At 42.3% G+C, this 16,216-nt stretch overlaps 1 pseudogene; it reads right to left on the bottom strand.

Moving 5' to 3' along the window:
* Positions 1–4,071: 4,071 nt before the first annotated feature.
* On the bottom strand, positions 4,072–9,960 carry LOC103111778 (vacuolar protein sorting-associated protein 26A-like; annotated as a pseudogene).
* Positions 9,961–16,216: the final 6,256 nt, after the last annotated feature.

Raw genomic sequence — 16,216 nt, 5'->3', positions numbered from 1 at the left:
CAACAGCGTCAGGTTGAGCCTGATGTAAAGTTTCGAGACCTCCTTTGAATCTGGAGAGGTGGCAGTCGTTGACTATGTGGGTCATAGTCTGTCTGGAGCCGCAGGGGCAGTTCGGGTCGTCTCTGGCTCCCCAGCGATGGAACATAGCGGCACACCGGCCATGGCCTGTTCGATAGCGATGGAGGAGGGCCCAATCATAACGTGCTAGGTCAAAGCCGGGTTGACGCTTGCAGGGGTCTGTGATGAGGTGTTTGTTCTTGACCTCAGCTGACTGCCAACTCTGTTTCCCTAATGGGGTAGGACTCTGGGGAGGTGAGACTTCAGGACACATTGATGAAATAATCTGCCCAGGGAAATCAGGATGGAATCATAGTAGCATCTGCAACTTGGTAGCTGGAAGGCTTTAAGATATAAAGCAGGACAAATTGTTTAATAAACGGGAACCCAAATGTAGGAATAGAGTAGATGAAATTAGGGGTCTTCGGGTGGGAAGAAGCTAGGAGATATATTTTAACTATGTTCCAAGGGGCCCATGACTTTAGTCCCTCTCAATTTCTCTCTGTCTTATCAAAATAGGAGACAAAAAAAAAAGATAAAAATGACCACTGAGAGTGGTAGTTCATAGTACCAGAACCAAAACCAATGCACAAGGACCTGGGTTCAAGCCCCTGGTCCCCACCTGAAGAGAGGAAACTTCACAAGCACTGAAGCAGTGCTGCAAGCATCTCTGTCCCCCCCTTCCTTTTCAATTTCCCTCTGTCTGTCTCTCACCAATAAATAAATAATATCTTTTTAAAATATTTTATTTATGGGGGCCAAGAGGTGGTGCACCCTGTTGAACACACATATTTATCATGCACAAGGACCTAGGGTCAAGCCACCCCACTTCCCACCTGCAGGAAGGATGCTTTACGTGTGGTAAAACAGGTCTGCAGGTGTCTCTCTCTTTCCCTCTCTATCCTCTCCCTTTCTTCAATTTCTTTCTGTCCTAACCAGTAAGATAGAAAGAAGAAGAAAAGAAAGGAGAAAAAAAATGGCCACTGGGAGCAGTGGGTTTATAGTGCTGGTACTAAGACTCAGCAATAACCCTGGTGGCAATTTAGAAATATTATTTATTTTATTTTAATGACAGAGAGACAAAGAGAAACATACAGAGAAAAAAAGACCAGAGTACTGTTTAACTCTGGTTTATGATGTCGCTGGGGATTGAACCTGAGACCACAGAGCCTCAGGCATGAAAGTCTTTTTTTTTAATATTTCTTTATTTATTTTCTCTTTTGTTGCCCTTGTTTTTTTTATTGTTGTAGTTATTATTGATGTTGTTACTGATGTCATCATTGTTGGATAGGACAGAGAGAAATGGAGAGAGGAGGGGAAGACAGAGTGGGGAAGAGAAAGATAGACACCTGCAGACCTGCTTCACCGCCTGTGAAGTGACTCCCCTGCAGGTGGAGAGCTGGGGGCTCGAACCGGGATCCTTACACCAGTTTTGTGCTTTGCGCCACCTGTGCTTAACCCGCTGCGCTACCGCCCAACTCCCGGAATGAAAGTCTTTTGCATAACCATTATGCTATCTCCCCAGCCCGATATAAATAATATTTATTTAAAAGGTTGAGAGATACTTACACATCTTGAATCTTGAGCCGAGGGACAGTTGGGTTTTGTGTGTGATGCCATTCCCGTTATGCTATGGGGAACTGTGCTATGGCCCCTCCCTTGAAGTGTTCTGAGTTTGAGTTGGACAAGAGCCGAAGTTGTGTGAGAACAGTAGAGTAGAAAGCTAGCCATGATAACCACCCTTGGCTGGTCTTCTGTCAGAATACAAGAACATATGGAAGTGCACTACAGCTCCTGACTGAGCCAGCTCTCCCCTGTTCTGCCTCCATCTCCCATTTCCAACTTCTGGCTCTTGGAGCCAGCAGTTCACCACACAGATAGGAGTTACCATGGCTATAACCCTCCCCCTCTCACCTCCCCAACTTGGGCAGCTGGATCTGCTCTGCTTCTTGAACTTCCCCCATAAGTTCGGATTTATCCAGTGGCATCTGTGTGTTTCTGGTAGCAGCTAGTATCTCCCTGGTGACCCAAGTCCCCCTTTCAGATAGTCACTTCCTCAGCTTTTCCCATATATATATTTTTTAATTTTTTATTTAAGAAAGGATTAATGAACAAAAACATAAGGTAGGAGGGGTACAACTCCACACAATTCCAACCACCCAATCTCCATAACCCACCCCCTCCCATGGTAGCTTTCCCATTCTCTAGCCCTCTGGGAGCATGGACCCAGGGTCATTGAGGGTTGCAGAAGGTAGAAGGTCTGGCTTCTGTAATTGCTTCCCCGCTGAACATGGGCGTTGACTGGTCGGTCCATACTCCCAGTCTGCCTCTCTCTTTCCCTAGTAAGGTGTGTCTCTGGGGAAGCTGAGCTCCAGGACACATTGGTGGGGTCTTCAATCCAGGGAAGCCTGGCCAGCATCCTGGTGGCATCTGGAACCTGGTGATTGAAAAGAGAGTTAACATACGAAGCCAAACAATTTGTTGAGATATATATTTTTTTTCAGAAGTTTCTTCCTGAGAATACTCAGAATGGCTTTGCCCAGCCAATGGATACAATACATACAGAGTTAGTTTTGCTTTAAATGTGAACCAATGTGCGAAGACAGCCTGGATTATTCAGCAGAATTCCACCCTCTTTTTGGAATCAGTATATTGCCTATATTTTATTTATAGACTGTAGGTGTGTTTGAGGGGCAGTGGAAGAGAGGAGATTATTAAGTCAAGAGTGGAGAATGAATAATGTATGCCTTCCATGTAGACTGAGGAGGGAAAGGAGATGAAACAGGAAGAACCGACAAGACAGAACTTTCTCTGTCTTTTTTAGTATCTTATTTCTTTTATTTTAATGAGAGAGAGAGGCCAGAGCACTGCTCAGCTCTGGTTTATGGTGGTGCTGGGGATTGAACCTCGGACCTTGGAGTTTCAGGCCTGAAAGACTTTTGTAGAACCATTATGCTGTCTCCCCAGCCCTCTCTGTCTTATTTTTATGACACAAATAGATGAAAGAAAGGAAGAAGGGCTGGTTAGAGGGTTCACCTGGATAGTACACTGGCTTTGATACCCAGGCTTGAGCCCAGCCCTTACTTCACAGGAGAAAGCTTCCGTGCTGTGGTCTCTTTCCCTCATTGTCACTGTCTATCTGTCTGAAAGAGTTGGCCCGCAGTGATAAAACCCCGGTGACAATAACAAAAGGAAGAAAGAAAAAGAAAGGAAGGAAGGTAGGGAAGAAGCAGGAGGAGGGGGCTGGAAATGAGGAAAGAAAATCCTTTCTTATTCCGTGAATCACCACCACCTCACTTTCTGGCCCTACAAAAGACCTTGCCTTTGGTTTTCCAGGTTGAATGGATAATGGACTCACTCTTGCTCTTGCTTTGGCCGATTCTAAATAAATTCAGCCCCTCTCTCCCCAAGTACTGATGCTATTGTGTTTGACTTTAGCTATGTGGTATGCAGGGGAGTCGCTTCACAGGCGGTGAAGCAGGTCTGCAGGTGTCTTTCTCTCCCCCTCTCTGTCTTCCCCTCCTCTCTCCATTTCTCTCTGTCCTATCCAACAATGACAACATTAATAATAACAACGATAATAACTACAACAATAAAACAAGGGCAACAAAAGGGAATAAATAAATTTTTAAAAAACTTTTTTTAAAAAAGATGCCAAATAGCAGCACTCTTCCTCAGAGAAATTCATATGGGATTATCTGTCATCAAAAAGATAACAAGTAACAAGTGTTGGTGAGTTTCTGGAGAAAAAAAAGAACCCTTGTGCCCTCTTGGTGGGAATGTAAATTGCTGCAGCCACTACCATATATGGGAGGTTTCTAAATAAGAATAGGAATAAGAGGGGGTCGGGTGGTAGCGCAGCAGATTAAGCAAGGAACAGTGGAAGGAACCCGGTTTGAGCCCCTGGCTCCTCACCAGAAGGGGAGTCTCTTCACAAGCGGTGAAGCATGTTTGCAGGTATCTATTTTTCTCTCCCCCTCTGTCTTCCCCTCGTATCTCCATTTCTCTCTGTCCTATCCAACAACGAACGACATCAACAATAACAATAATAACCACAACAAGGCTACAACAACAAGGGCAACAAAAGGGGGAAAAGGTGGCCTCCAGGAGCAGTGGATTGATGGATTCATCTCTCATTGTTGGAATTGATTCACCTTTTACTGATGCACTATCCATTATTTCATATGTGGCAACTGTTTCTGTTTCTGTTGTAGCACTGGGTCCTATTCCTGTGATCTCTTTTTTGATCAGTTGTAACTCCATATGCTGGATTTTTATTCTTACTAGTAAGAAATACATTTTTCCAACAATCACATCCTTTAAATGATACTTTGATTTATTATATTTGAATTCTATGTGTAGACCATCTTGAATGCCCATTTCCATCTTCATAGAATTGTTAACATCAGGATAGGCAGCAAGCTGGCGGACAATTAGATCATATTCTCTTACCAAGTCTGTCAGCCTTCTTACTATCATCACTTAAAGAAAATGCCTCAAACGACCATTGGCACAGATGTAAGATATGGCTTTTGAACTTGCATAAAATCAAAACCATAATTTCTGCTCTGAGTCAGTTGTCCAGGTAAGGCTAGTTCTTCACTAGGTTTACAAACTCATGAGTATTACTCTTGTCATTGAAAAGTTCAATTTGGCCTACAAATTCAATTCTAATTCCTCGGTGCTGTAGCCTCTTTCCAGGTTGCTTAAAGGCTAGGTTTACCTTTCCTGAAACTGATTCCCCGTCATAGAAAAGATAGTGTTTTTCCACCTTGCCATCTTCAGTTTTCATTTCTGCCATTTTCCTGGTTTCTCCAGCATTAAGGACAATATCGATCTCACAAACGGGACCAAAAGAATCCTCCACAAAACCTCATTGTCAGCGTCTGTTCCCCGCCCCCCCAATTTTACTCTGTTCTCCCTTTAGGAGAACTCCCAGCCCTGACTCCCTCCACTCTGGCACCTCGTCACATCTATTTATGTATTTTTATAGAGACAGAGGGAAATTGAGAAGGAAAGCAGAGACAGAGAGTAAGAGAGATACCTATAGCCCTGTTTCACTACTTCTGAAATTTTCCCCTTGCAGGTGGGATTAGGGGCTTGAACCTGGGTCCTCATGCAGGGTGACATGTACTCTCGACAGGTGTGCCACTGCCTGGCCCCCTTTCTGATTTATTTCACTCAGTATGATTTTCCCCAGTTCCATTAAAAAAATCTTTATTTTTTTAAAAGATTTATTTTATTTATTTTATAAGAGATGGAGGGACAAGCCAAGTACAGTAGCTCAGTGGTAAGCAGAAGCTCATCTTTTCTCACAGCTGGTTAGAATTCCCTGTGCAGAAGAATGCCTTCTTCACCGTAACCCACTTCACTGCCAGAGAAGACAGGAGTGGGCAAAGTTATGTCTACGGCACTGGACAGCTGGTCAGCTCAGGGCCCCTCTTCACCCAGAAGATGAAATGAGGACAGGGATACCCCTTCACAGTGCAGCAGGGGTCCCTCTCCAGGGAAGAGGGGGCCCACTTTCAGGGGAAAGTCCAGATCTCTCTCTATTTGACTTGCTGTCCTTCCAGCCTGCTTTCAACTGTTCACTCTTGAGCACTTTCAAACCATAGCATCTTAGTAACCTCTGGGTTCTATGATTCTGGGTGGTCAGGTGTCTTTATTTTGGCATCTTCAACCTCTGTCCTTAGATCTTGGCATATTATCTTAAATAGACTAACAACCCAAGTAAATGGGTTTTTGTTTGTTTGTTTTGTTTTTTGTTGTGAGTAGGACAATCTCATTTATTTTGGAAACTTCTAGAAAAGTTTTCATGGCAATTACTACACAGTAAGAGCTCATATTTGCTGAATGAAACTTGGATGTCTTGATACTTTCTTTTTTAGTTTTACTAATTACCTACTTCAGGGAAGGCGCCCAGGGATTTTAGTGTTAAATCATCCCTGTCTATATAGACTACATCATATACGCCATATACTTTGGTTATTCTGCAATACATCAGAGAGCCTAATGACAGGCCTAGGTCAAGTAGAAAAGAAGCACATCACTCAAATACAGCAAAAATGAGACTCCTCAGAACCTTTACTGTAATGATTTACACAGACAAAAAATTATAAAAAATGGTTCCAAATTACAGTAAGCCATTAGTTTATACCAGGCTACAAAAGAATGATCAGTATTTGTTTGTGACTCCACTTTTAACATATTATTGAATTCAACTTTTTTTTTATTTAACTTTTGGTAAGTGTTTTTGGTGATCATCCATCCATTCAGTGACTTACACTGGGCTTGAATAACATTTTGTTTAAGCATTAAGAAATACTTTTGGAATCCTACTAGCAATTTTTACTTTGAAAGTATGCACCATTACATTAGTAATTTTAAGAAATCTTATTCTCTGCATGAGAGTGATATAAAAAATTGAACTGATTAATTTTTATTTTTTTAATTTTCTTTATTTTCTTTATTGGGGAATTAATGTTTTACATTCAATGGTAAATACAACAGTCTGTACATGCATAACATTTCTCAGTTTTCCATATAATAATACAACCCCCACTAAGTCCTCTGTCATCCTTCTTAGACCTGTATTCTCCCCACCCCACTCACCCCAGAGTCTTTTACTTTGGTGCAATATGCCAATTCCAGTTCAGGTTCTACTTGTGTTTTCTCTTTTGATCTTGTTTTTCAACTTCTGCCTGAGAGTGAGATCATCCCATATTCATCCTTCTGTTTCTGACTTATTTCACTTAACATGAATTTTTCAAGGTCCATCCAAGATCGGCTGAAAACGGTGAAATCACTATTTTTTTCTTTTTTTTTTTTAACTATTTCACCCACATTTATTCAATCATAAGAATATCTAGTGCACAAGCAAGGAAGAAGTGGGAAAAGAAAGATTTCTAAATCTCAGGATGGATGAACAAATGGATAGAGAAATCACCATTTTTTATAGCTGAGTAGTATTCCATTGTGTATATATACCACAACTTGCTCAGCCACTCATCTGTTGTTGGACACCTGGGTTACTTCCAGGTTTTGGCTATTACAAATTGTGCTGCTAAGAACATATGTGTACACAGATCTTTTTGGATGGGTGTGTTGAGTTCCTTAGGATATATATCAAGGGAGTCGGGCGGTAGCGCAGTGGGTTGAGTGCAGGTGGTGCAAAGCGGAAGGACTGGCCTAAGGGTATATCCCCAGGAATAGGAATAGGGTAGGTCCATTTCTAGCCTTCTGAGATTTCTCCAGTCTGTTTTCCACAGGAGTTGGTCCAATTGACATTCTTACCAGCAGTGCAGGAGGGTTCCTTTGACCTCATAACCTCTCCAGCATTTGCTGCTGTTACCTTTTCTGATGTATGACATTTTCACAGGAGTGAAGTGGTAACTCATTGTTGTCTTTATTTGCATTTCTCTGACAATCAAAGACTTGGAGCATTTTTTCATGTGTTTCTCAGCCTTTTGGATCTCTTCTGTGGTGAATATTCTGTCCATGTCCTCCCCCCATTTTTGGATGGGGTTGTTTTCTTGTTGTTGAGTTTGGCAAGTTCTTTATTTATTCTGGTTATTAGCCTTTTGTCTGATGTTTGACATGTAAAGATCTTCTCCCATTCTGTGAGGGGTTTGGGTAGTGGTTTCTTTTGCTGTGCAGAAGCTTTTTAATTTGATGTAGACCCATAGGTTTATGCTTGCCTTAGTCTTCTTTGTAATTGGTTTCGTTTCATTGAAGATGTCTTTAAAATTTATGCAGAAAAGAGTTCTGCCAATATTTTCCTCTAAGTATATGATAGTTTCTGGTCTAACATCCAAGTCGTTGGTCCAGAGCTGATTAATTTTTAATTCAGTATATATACACATATATCTGGAAATTTGCACATGCACAATTTCACTGCTCTGGGTTGTCTTTTTGTTTCGTTTTGTTTTGTTTTTGCCACCAGGGTTATTGCTGGAGCCTGGTCCCTGCAAGAAGAATCCAATGCTCCTGATGGCCATTTTTTCCTTTCTTTTCTTTCTTTCTATTATAGTTGATAGGACAGATAGAAATTGAGAAGCTGAGATAGATAGATAGATAGATAGATATGGAGAGAGACACTTGCAGACCTTCTTCACTGCTCCTAAAGCTTCTTTCCCCCTGCAGGTGGAGACCAGGGCTCAAATCTGGGTCCTCATGCATAGTGATGTTATATACAGTACTTTTATGTATAACACTTAACACGTTTATATGCATATAGTCTTCTATGTCTTCTTAAATGCCACTTTCTAATGCATTTTAATCTTTCTTAAATCTTTTTTTCTCATACTTCTAATCATATATAATACCTTGAGGTTCTTTGTGTTCAAGGACTCTTGTTGCTATACTTTGTATCTGTTACCAAATAACTTGTGTTTCTCTGAAAGACAACTACCGGGTGGCTTCACTCCTATGTGCAATATAAGAGCTGAAAATTCAAGGAGAACTGGGTGCGGTGCACCTGTTTGAGTGCACGTTATAATGTGCAAGGACCCAGGTTTGAGCCCCCTTGCCAGGCTAGCTTCACCAGAGAGAGAGATGAGGAACTCGTAGCGGCATAGTAATACAATTCTTTATTGATGTGGACAGTCCAGAGTAGGGTGTTGAGCACAGCGGGATGAGGCCACATGGAGTTAGCAAAATGGCCGCCTCCCACTATGCACGCCAGTCCTTCTCCAGGTCAAGACGTGGAAGAGAGAGAGCAGAAACAGGAGTGACTTTTATAGGAGAATTCCAGAAGTGGCAAGTCAGGATGGAATTGGCTAGGAAAGGGGGTGGAGAAAGCAAGGCACTCTGGGAAGGCAGAAAGCTTCCATAGCAATGGTTGCTATAGTTTTTTAGCTTGCAGGAATGGGCGATACCCTAAGGGGGTAATGTGGTGGCGGTGGAGTAATTTTTAAAACAAAACAGAAGATTAATATGTAAATAATAATACTCGCATGGAAATATGGTGATTTGTGGGTCCTAACTCAACCACATCTGTACAATACCCAACACCCCCTTGTCCCTCTCTTCCCCCATTGGGGCTTACCTTTATTCAGGCTTACCTTTATTTGGGCTTATCTTTGAGGAGTAGAGGCATCCAACTCCAGGGATTCGATCACGGGCCTCTAGCTTCACATCCAAGGACTTAACCTCTCGACCACAGCCATCAGCCATGCCAGGGGAACACCTAGGCAAGAGGGAGATTTAGAATATATGTTGTATCTGATTTGTAACTTCTTGCCTGCCTGTAGCTGTGAGTCCTTAGACACATTAAGCACTTAAAGTTCCAATTGAATTTATTATAGGTCACAGCCTATTCTTAGTGGTTGAAAGAAAGGGGAAGACAAACAGGATATGACTAATACTGGTCATTTTCTCTGTAGGGATATGTTTTTCCCCAGAGCACTGCTCAGCTTTGGCATTTGGTAGTGCTGGAGACTGAACCTGGGACCTTTACTTCTTCAAGCATAAAAGGCTTTTTTAATTCCAAAAGGGTTAACATGCAGGTGGGCTAAAAGTACTGTCTGGAAAGATAATGTCAGAGTTGAGACTAGGACTAGAAAGTTGGATCAGGGCAGAAAGTAGCTTCCAAATATGGGAAGACTTCCTTCTCCTCCTTCTCCTTCTCCTTCTCCTTCTCCTTCTCCTTCTCCTTCTCCTTCTCCTTCTCCTTCTCCTTCTCCTTCTCCTTCTCCTTCTCCTCCTCCTCCTCCTTCTGCTTCTTCTCCTTCTCCTCCTTTTCCTCCTCCTCTTTTTCTTCCTCTACCTCCTCCTCCTCCCCCTCCCCTTCCCCTTCCCCTTCCTCCTTCTCTTCATCCTTCTTCTCCCCCCTTTATTCGGGCTTACCTTTATCCGGGCTTACCTTTGAGGAGTAGAGGCATCCAACTCCAGGGATTCGATCATGGGCCTCTAGCTTCACATCCAAGGACTCAGGTCCTTGCAGGTTTCCATGATTCTGGATAGAAGCAAAGATTACTAGAAACCTTTCCCCGGCATGGCTGACAGCTGTGGTTGAGAAGTCAAGTCACTGAATGTGAAGCTAGAGGCCCATGATCGAATCCCTGGAGTTGGATGTCTTTACTCCAAGGTAAGCCCGAACCGGAAATGGCATTCAATTTATATTTAATGTTTATAAATATCCAGTTGTTAAGAGTATTCTTACCACAGACTGAGTCACTAGTACCTAGGTTATCAAAGGGAAGTACATAACCAAAGCGCTCATCAAAAAAATGAGTCAGAGAACATCTTAGTCTTTAAAGTTTAACATATCTAATTAGAATCATATATATATATATACACTTTTTTTTGATAGGACAGAGAGAAATAGAGAGAGGAGGGGAAGACAGAGAGGGGGAGAGAAAGACACCTGCAGACCTGCTTCACCACTTGTGAATCGACTCCCCTGCAGGTGGGGAGCCGGGGGCTCGAACTGGGATCCTTACAGAGGTCCTTGCGCTTTGCACCATGTGTACTTAACCCGCTGCTCTACTACCCAACTCCCAGAATCTAATATTTTTAAATGTACTAAAAAGAGAGAAAGGAGGCCAAGCTCAGCGAAATAATTATGTTGCAAGCATTAGCTGCATCCTACTTATAAGTGACTCATTTTCTCCCCTCTAATTCTAGAAGAGGGAGCATGTCTATAACACTTAGAAACTGGGCCCTGTACTAGCACTGGCTGCATCAAGATCCTGCCTACGTCAATCATTAACTGTTCAGAAAAAAAATTCCAAACCAAATGATGATATATTTGGAATGGCAGGGCAGGGGTACAAACATTTGCTGACCGCCAAATACCTGTTCTAGTAAGGTGAAGGCCTTTAATTAAATAGGTTACTCTAAAATTTCCCCTAAATGTTTTCATCCCCAAGTAAGAATATACTTAAATATACATACATACATGTATACAGACCCATAGGCACACTAATATATAGAAATTAATAACATACATTGGCCAGCTTAAACACTTTTTTATCCAGTGTCACTCATTTCAAACATCACTAGAAAGAGTAATTATAAACACTGTGGGGTGTGGCTGAAGGAGCAGGTGGCACACAGGAAACAGTGTTTACATAACAGATGTTATGGATACATATCACACATGACAAGAAGAAACCAGAGCAGAATGTGAAGAAAAGATGAAAAAAGTGGGTGAAATTAATATTGTGGCATGTGAGTGTCCTATATACAGAATGACACACAAGTTCACAGATTCCGAGCTAGGAGATGTAAATTAAAAGCAATTATATTGAGAAAACAAAAATAATTAGCTTATATTGCAGATAGTAAAACTAAAGATAAACCATGACTATTTCTAGGTAGTTAATTATGTGTGTGTGTGTGTGTGTGTGTGTGTGTGTGTGTGTGTGTATTTTTTTAAATTGTTCTGTTTCGTTTCTATCTGTCTTCTTTGGGATGTTTGGCCGTTTCTGCAACATTTCTCTTTATGCAGGCGGTGCTATTGTTGTGGCTTCTGTGCCTCACTTTGTTAATATGTTGTGTGGCAGAATTGTGGAACTTTTTTTGTTGTTGTTTCCTTGAGCTGTTCTGTGCTCTGTGCAGTGCATATATATAGTTTCTCTGTATGATTTCAAACTGAAACCAAATCCTCAGGGATCTGCTGCTACGCTGTGTCTATGTTCATAGAAGCAGGGCTAAACTTTACTGTTCAGCCACCACTAGCTGTCACAATGGTTAAGAATCTAGAATATATGTTGTATCTGATTTGTATCTTCTTGCCTGCCTGTAGCTGTGAGTCCTTAGACACATTAAGCACTTAAAGTTCCAATTGAATTTATTATAGGTCACAGCCTATTCTTAGTGGTTGAAAGAAAGGGGAAGGCACTGAGCCCCAGCAATAACCCTGGAGGCAAAAAAAAAAAAAAGATTAAGAATAAAAAGCAAGAATGAAATGACAAATGGATCTAACAGCTCTACAACTTCTATTTATTCAAAGTAAATATGAACACTAATTTGAAAAGATATGTGCATTTCTAAGATTTCTAAGTGTCTACCTATAAATGAATAGAAATAGTGGGATGTAGACCTGATGAAATATTATTCAACCATCAAAAATAGGACCTTGGTATTTGTAACAACTTAGATGGGCATCAAGAGCACTGAGCTAAGTGAAATGTTGGACAAGAGATCTCAAGTATGTGTAGAATCTAAGACAAATAAATGAACAAACTAAGCTCAAAGGCCTTCAGGCAGCTCCTCCAGGAGAGTGCACACTCTACTGTGCACAAGGACCTGAGTTTGAACCTCCAGCTATCATATGGGAGCTCCTGCAAAGCAGAAGCTTCATGGGTATCATAGTGATGTCGTGGTGTCTCTCCCCGTCTTTCTCACCTTCTGTCTCTCGCTCACTATCTAAATAAATAAACAAGGGAGCAGTGGAATCATGCAGGAATATGGAGCCCCAGGGGCAAAAAAAAAAAAAAAAAAAACCTGGAGCAAAAGGAAAAAAGAAGAAACTCACAGATACCAAAAATGGGCTGGTGGTAGCCAGGGTAGACAAAATTGGTGTAGGTCAGAAGATAAACATTTTCAGCGATAAGATAAAGTCATAGAGATGCCAACGACAACACACTGACTCTATTTACTAGTATAATATTGCACATTTTTGAGTTGATAAGAGGGGGGTTGGGTGGTGGCTTACCTGGTAGAGCTTACATGATAGTATACCCAAGGACCCAGGTTCAAGCCTTCACTCCCCACCTGCAGGGGGGGAAAGCCTTACAAGCGGTGAAACAGTGATGCAGGTGTCTCTCTTTCTCTCTATCTCCCCCTTCCCTCTCCATTTCTTTTTTTTTAATATTTCTTTAGTATTTATTTATTCTCTTTTGTTGCCCTTGTTGTTTTATTGTTGTAGTTATTGATGTCGTCATTGTTGGATAGGACAGAGAGAAAGGGAGAGAGGAGGGGAAGGCAGAGAGGGGGAGAGAAAGACAGACACCCACAGACCTGCTTCACTGCCTGTGAAGTGACCCCCCTGCAGGTGGGGAGCCGGGGGCTTGAACTGGGATCCTTCCGCCCGTCCTTGCGCTTGGTGCCACGTGCGCTTAACCCGCTGAGCTACCGCTCGACTCTCCCTCTCCATTTCTATCTCTGTCAAAAAGGGGTAAAAAAATGACTGTGAGGAGTGGTAGATTCATCATGCGCTAGGGATCACCTTGGTGGCAATAAATTTTTTTTATACGAGAATAGGTATTTATTTTACTCTAATTATCACCTAAGTTATCCAAATGGCCTGGTGCCATTATTATACATGTACCATTCCTGGTGGCCATTTTTTTCTTTTCTTTTTTTCTTTTTTCTTTTTGCTACGACAGAGAGAATTTGAGAGGGGTGGGAGAAAGAGAGTCACCTGCAGGTGGGGAGGGAGAGACTCAAACCCAGGCCCAGGCCCAGGCCCTTGCTCATGGTAATGTGTATATTCAATCAGGTGCACTACTGCCCGGCCCCCATGTCTATATACAATATATCTATATATAATATAGATATACATAATATATCTATATATTATATCTATATATTATATATAGACACAATATCTATTAATAGATATTAAAAGTTATCAGGGTGGGGTAGTAGCATATCTAGTTAAGCTCACCAGATTAAGCACACATAGTGTGAAGTAAAAGGACTGGCACAAGGATCCTGGTTTGAGCCCCAGGCTCCCCACCAGCAGGGGGTCGCTTCATAAGCGGTGAAGCAGGTCTGCAGGTGAATCTCTCTCCCCCATCTCAGTCTTCCCCTCCTCTCTCAATTTCTCTCTGTCCTGGCTGGGTGTATGGATCAACCTGTCGATGCCCATGTTCAGCGGGGAAGCAATTACAGAAGCCAGACCTTCCACCTTCTGCACCCCATAATGACTCTGGGTCCATATTCCCAGAGGGTTAAAGATTAGGAAATCTGTCAGGGGAGGAGATGGAATATTGAGTTCTGGTGGTGGGAATTCTGTGGAATTGTACCACTCTTATCCTATGCCAGTGTTTCCATTTTATAAATAAAAATATATATTTTTTTAAATCTCTCTGTCCTATCCAACAACAACAGCAGCAACAATAACAACAATAGAAAAAAGATAGCCACCAGGAATAGTGGATTCCTGGTGCTGGCACTGAGCCCCAGCAGTAACCCTGGAGACAAAAAAAGTTATCATCATGAAGGGAAAAATAAAAGCGTGACGCCTATGTGTGGTAACTAGTGCTAACTAGAATAGCACATACAACTATTGAATCATTATGCTGTCTACCTGAAACTAATATAATGCTATATGCCAGTTCTGTCTCAGGCCAATCAAATCAATGTCAGCAAACCCATTTCTAAAATCAGCTGTCAAGAGGACTCAAAAAATAACTATCTCACTTGGCTAGTGAACTGCTTTGCCATGCTTGCAACCCAGGCTCAACCCCACCCCACAGTACATTGAAGGAAGCTTCAAGGCTGTGGTCTCATTCACTCTGTCTCGCTCCCTCTCTGTCTCTTGTCTAAAATCAAATCAAACCCATTGCAGAAATGTTTGTGACAAGTAGAGTTTGCGAATCATAAGAAAATGTTTCCCATAGAGATGAATCTTGAAATTCAGTGTGTTTTTTTTCCAGAGGTCCCTGTAAATGCATGTAGAATAAATATTTCGTGACATTGTTCTTTCAAAACCAGACTTGCTCATGGACCCCTGTTTGCATCCTCAGGCAATGAGCATTTCCACCCTGCCTCTGAAAACACACCCACCTCAGGTGGCCGGCCACTTGATCAAATAAAAGGTGGCAGACTTTGCCAATTTCCTCTCCCTGCTTGGAATTAATCATCCAGGTTCACAGAGCAGTAAAAATGTATTTCCACCAAGCAAATATAGCTGGCTTTCTCCTTGGCAGCTGTTTAAGAGTCCTCTCACTGTGTCTGGAGCAGTCACTTCCTCCTAGCCCTGCAAAACTGGTGCTGACAACACTCAGAGGACCAGGATGCTGAGAGCAAGGGTCTTCCCTACTGCTTGAATCAAGCTCTTAGCGCTGTCATCGGCCACTTGTTGGGTTAACTGCAGGAGGTTGCAGACAACAGCGATTTCTGCCCCCGCAATATGGAAGCTGGAATCTCAAAAGCAGGGCATTTGCCTGGTCATGGCCATTCTAGTTTCTGCTGGTTGTTGTCATTCTTCAGTCATCTCGGGCATGTGGCCTCCTTATTGCAAGCGCTCTCTCCACCTCACTCCTTCTCCTCTGTGTCTGTGTGCATGGGTGGTGGGTGTGTGATGGTGATAGTAGTATAGTGGGTTTTCTTTCTACCCTTCCTGGTTCTTCACTGAGACACCTTTTGTAATAAAAGACACACCAACAGGAGAAAAAGAAATAAAAGTGTAATAGCCTGTGCATCTCCTATGTAGAGAGAAGAGACCCAGGAAAACTGAGTAGCTCCCTGAAATGGCCCAGTTCATCAGCATCAATACCATCTTTGGTTAAAGACAGTCAGGACCTAGTGGGGGTTGTATTGTTATGTGGAAAACTGAGAAAGGTTATGCATGTACAAATTATTGTATTTACTGGTGACTGTAAAACATCAATCCCCCAATAAAGGAGGAAAAAAAAAAGACGAGAGTCGGGCGGTAGCCCAGTGAGATAAGTGCATGTGGCGCAAAGCGCAAGGACCAGCCTCAGGATCCCGGTTTGAGCCCCCGGCTCCCCACCTGCAGCGGAGTCGCTTCACAGGTGGTGAAGCAGGTCTGCAGGTGCCTGTCTTTCTCTCCCCCTCTGTCTTCCCCTCCTCTCTCCATTTCTCTCTGTCCTATCCAATAACAACGACAACAATAATAACTACAAAAAAAAAGCAACAAAAAGGGAATAAAAGACAAAGTCAGGACTGGTAAAACAGCTCACTTGGATAGTGTGTTGCTTTGCCATGTAAATAACCCACGTTTGAGCCTGGCCTCCAGTTCATTGAAGGAAGCTTCAGTGCTGTGGTATCTCTCAGTCTCCCCTCTCTATCTAAAAATAAGTAAATAAATAAACAATTTTAAATGAAAATAAAGTGTGCTGGGGGCAGGGAGTTATAGAAAGTTTACTGAAAATACACAGTAGGCAGAGCTGTGTTTGTTAGGCAGAGTTATTGCAGTCTTCCTCACTGATGACGACTTCCAGGGGGATAGTAATAATAAAGG

Source organism: Erinaceus europaeus, chromosome X (assembly GCF_950295315.1).
Source record: "Erinaceus europaeus chromosome X, mEriEur2.1, whole genome shotgun sequence".
In the NCBI taxonomy this organism is placed as follows: domain Eukaryota; kingdom Metazoa; phylum Chordata; class Mammalia; order Eulipotyphla; family Erinaceidae; genus Erinaceus; species Erinaceus europaeus.
The sequence above is the reverse complement of the archived record's forward strand: the minus strand, read 5'-3'. Positions and strand labels throughout refer to the sequence as shown.